A 4,775-nucleotide genomic window follows, 5' to 3' on the forward strand; every position below is an offset into this window, starting at 1 on the left:
TAGTATTTGCTGAAGTAATTGTATTTTAGCTTCTCATGGGTTGAATTAATCATGAAAATAAGGGCTGTGCTAAATCCTTGTCTGAGCTACTACATCTATAACTTGATAGCTAAAGGAATGTAATTTACTCTTTCTTTATAACTCATCTTTCATGACAAGACAGAGTTGAGAACCAAGAATTGGTTCTAATGATAGCTTTCCACTAACTTACATGAGACACAGGCAAATCACATACTCTTTCTCTCTCCATGTCTTCATATTTAAAATCAAGAGGTTAAATTAGAAAAATATTTGAAATATTCTCTGACTCCAAAAATTCTGTTTGTTCTGGAGGCAGGTGTTGGTCTCCTCTTTTTCCAGTGATAAAATATGAAAAGCAACATGTGGGAATAATTATAGTAGGAAGCTTGTAGCCTCTATTAATGAGGTCAAAGCTAAACTTGTATGTTAAGTAGCATTTTGTGGTTTAGTGCCTTAGGATGATAATCTTTAAATTAATTTTTCTCTGAATCACCAACATGCTGCCACCAAAACCAAATTATCATTTGTTAATTTTCAGAAATAAATAAACAACTGCACGGAGTTACCCCCACTTTAAGACTTCCTTCTATTAAATTTTCTTCAGACAGTGAACGTGCTGCCACTTGAGTAGATCAGTCGCTAGTAGCAGTGATTGTGGGACAAACAAATAGAATGCCCAGAAATAAGTGAAGTAGGGTTTCTTGTTTTTTTTCATCCTGGGCTCCCAGAATCTTGACTCTATGAGTTGGCTAGGTTCCACTTAGTCCAGATAACTATATATAAAATAAATATTTTATGTATGTTACCTATTGTTTCATGAAAGAAATATTTACTATGGGCCTCCTATGTGCCAGGCGCTGTTCTAGGTGTTTGGTATACATCAATGAATAGACACATGGAGAGTTTGCCTTCTAGTGGTGATTCTTTAATTTAGGGATTGTAAAGAAAGCAAAAGGATCTGTTGAACTGATTGAACCCATACTATCATGAGAATTTTCTATGCCAGCAGTCAGTCCACTAGGCCCTGTGGACCAAATCTGGCCTTCCACTTGTTTTTGTTTGGCCGACAAGCTAAAAGTGTTTTTTTTTCCTAATGAACATTTGCAATAAATTTTATGATTGAGAACGCTAACCTTGAAACCCACTTAAGCAAAATATTATCCTTTGAATAAAATTCCATTCTTTTCACTAGTAGATCTGAATTACAAAAACTTGTGCTCCATCATTATTATTTTTTGAATTTCAACAACAAAAAATGTGGAAATTTGTTTTCTCGTTTGTTATATAAGTTCCTACATAACACACTTGATTTTGCCCCTTGGCTCACTAAGTCTAATATTTGCTCTCTGGCCTTTTACAGAAAAAGTTTGTCAATGCCTGATCTACACAATTGAATATAAAGAATATGAATGGATACAGAAAAATTTTCTAGTTCTTTTTCATTAAATAACTGAATTTAATCAAAATGACTAAGAAAACTTTATTTCAACATTGATCCTTTTATATTTAAATTATTATCTATTTTTGTTCTAAATTATTATGTCCTATATGGTATGTTATATGCTGGAATATTTGTAATCTTATAAGCATTTTCTCAATTGTTAAAGGATTGAGATATTGTTAATTGACCTCTATGAAAACACAGCTTCTTACCAGCATGCTTTGAGTCTATATGTGCTCTCTCCCCGGTAGCTGAATTTTCTAAGATCAGTGCTCTTTTTAAAAAAAAATTATTGAAGTGTAGTTGATTTTTCAATGTTGTGCTTAATTCTGCTGTACAGCAAAGTGACTCAGTTTTATAAATATGTATATATACATATATATATATATTCTTTTTCATGTTCTTTTCCATTATGGTTTAACACAGGATATTGAATATAGTTCCCTGTGCTGTACAGTAGGACCTTGTTGTTTATCCATCTTACATATACTAGTTTGCATCTGTTAATCCCAAACTCCCAATCCTTCCCTCCCTCACCCCCTTCCCCCTTGGCAACCACAAGTCTGTTTATGTCTGTAAGTCTGTTTTTGTTTTGTAGAGAGGTTCATTTCTGTTGTATTTTAGAATCCACATGTGAGTGATATCATATGGTATTTGTCTTCTGAGATCAGTGCTCCTGATGCTACTGTGATGGATATTGAAATTTTAAAGCCCCCTTGGCTGGAAAAATCTCCTTTTGCTTGGAGTAGATATATAGAAATCATGACACTTCCAGTGTAACTCTATTATTACATCACTCACTTCTCAGAAAGGATAGTTAAAACCATTGATGTTTAATCACTTCATACCCAATGCCAAGTAGTTTACACTAATAGAGAGCAGAATAAGCTATGGCCAAATGAGATTGAACGGAAAACTCAGAAACAGCTGATGAGGTCTAACTTAACATCTTTTTTTCCTGGGACGTTTATGCTCATGATGGTGATTTTATATTGCATACATATAACATAGTCACAGTTATTGCTTTTAGAATTGCCCTAGTTTCTTTGATGGATTTATATTTATTACTCTTTTATGGAGAAATAGTACACTGTTCCACTAGGAAAATCGTGACTGCTCTGCCACACAAACAAATTTTAAATTTACCAATTCAGAAATTACCCCAAGCCCTTTACCAAAACAAAAAACCAATAACTATTATGTTTAGAATTCGGAGTTAGTATTTTCAATTATATTTCAAGATATGAACTAGAAAAATTACATAGATTTCCATTTTTAGGAATCTATTCCAAAGATACATGGGTCAAAAATATAAAAGTACTTGTGAACAAGGCTATTCACTGAAGCACCATTTATAATAGCAAAATACTGCAAATAATTCAAATACCACCAATAAGAAATGGTTGAATAAACTATGATGTATTCACACAATGGATTATTATGCAGGTGTAAAAAAAGAATCAGAAAAATCTCTACGTTACTATGGAATAATCTCCAGGATATAAGAATGTGTGTTTGTGTGTGAGTGTGTGTGTGTGTGTGTGTGATTATAATTTAAAACTCAATGAAAAGACAAACCATGAAGTTTAAAAAAACAGCTAACTATGGGAGAAGGAGGGAAGAGATGGAAGGAAGGGGGATAGAAACTATTTTTTTTTCTTTAGATACTTTGTTTTGAAGATGCAACTTTGGAAATGTAAATATTTTACATAATAAAAAAATAAAATTAAACACAAAATGCAACTCCTAAATATCGAAAGTGAAAAGAAAAAGAAACCTCAAAGTGGATCCTGTTGATCCTCTCACAGAGAAATTCTCCCAAGTGACTTTAAGGCGTAACGGTTGGAGTGTGCATCCCCAGTGGGACAAAATAAATTGAAAAAGAAAAAACCCTGTTTACAGTAATGATATAGTTGGTGGTAGTGTTTATATTATTCTGAGACCATCGTGTATGTAGTATTGATAAAGCAAATAAATAATTATATTGGTGTCATTGAAACCAGGGTTTGGGGCATGGCAGAAGAGAGAAACAGATATGAAATCAGCTAGGTTAAGTAAAAACCTTGTATTCCTGAATTTGAATTGGAAGTATTAGTTTCAACTTATGATGTGTTTTATCTAAAACAAAACAAAGATAACAATATTTTCTATCTATAGCCACTGAAAAGACCTCGCAGCCAGTTGTAGGAAATGCAAGATGAATCTTGTCACATCAGAAAATAAGGATTCTATTCAAGACTACTAGTGTCATCCCAAAAGGACTCAGAAGTCTAAGTGAAGAGACTCCCTTGTCAAAGAGAAGATGACTTGAGTATCACTATGTATAATAATTGCAATATGTTGTAAGGCATCAAAGATGTTTAGGGCTTCCCTGGTGGCGCAGTGGTTGAGAGTCTGCCTGCCGATGCAGGGGACACGGGTTTGTGCCCTGGTCCAGGAAGATCCCACATACTGTGGAGCAGCTAGGCCCGTGAGCCATGGCCGCTAAGCCTGTGCATCCGGAGCCTGTGCTCTGCAACGGGAGAGGCCACAACAGTGAGAGGCCCGCGTACCGAAAAAAAAAAAAAGATGTTTAAATCCATGTGTTAATAAAATACATGCATATACGCACACATACATGTACGTATATGCATATATATATTATATATAATATTATATATATAGAAGACCACATATATATAAAAAAAGAACCAAGCATTCATCTTGCTTCTCCTATGCAAACTGTACCTCAGCATAAACAATTGCTCTTGAGGGGGAAATATCTCTTAGAAGCTTACCAGCTAAGAATTTAAAAATAATTTATTGTTTTAACACCTTAAGAATTATTGGATCTAAGCAATGATTATCAATGTCTGCTAGCATCACAAAAAGAAGACAACCAGGGATTATTATTCATCCCTGAGGGTATTATACAATGAAGATGTCTGGACAAAAAATCCCTCATAAATCTCCACCCGTCTCTTATTTTGAATACAAATTTACAGAAAATGCAAAGGACAAAAATCACCAAGAGGATAAAGTCAGAAAAATTCAGACAGAAAACTTCATAGGACAAACCACCCATTTCTTCAACAAAAACTTCAAGAGAAAAAAACAAACAAACAAAAACCTCAAGAGAGAAGAGAAAAAGAGGGAGACAGGCACAGACAGACAGAGAGCCTAAAGACTGAAAGAAATTTGAGACATTTATCATCTCTCAATGTATAGATGTCATTTGGATTCTAATTCAAAAAACAAGCTAAAAACAAAGTGAAAATGATAATAAAAAACTGGGGAAATGGGCTTCCGTGGTGGCGCAGTGGTTGAGAGTCCG

This window comes from Monodon monoceros, unplaced genomic scaffold, assembly GCF_005190385.1.
Source record: "Monodon monoceros isolate NGI ecotype Baffin Bay Population unplaced genomic scaffold, NGI_Narwhal_1 Super_Scaffold_6, whole genome shotgun sequence".
Lineage (NCBI taxonomy): Eukaryota > Metazoa > Chordata > Mammalia > Artiodactyla > Monodontidae > Monodon > Monodon monoceros.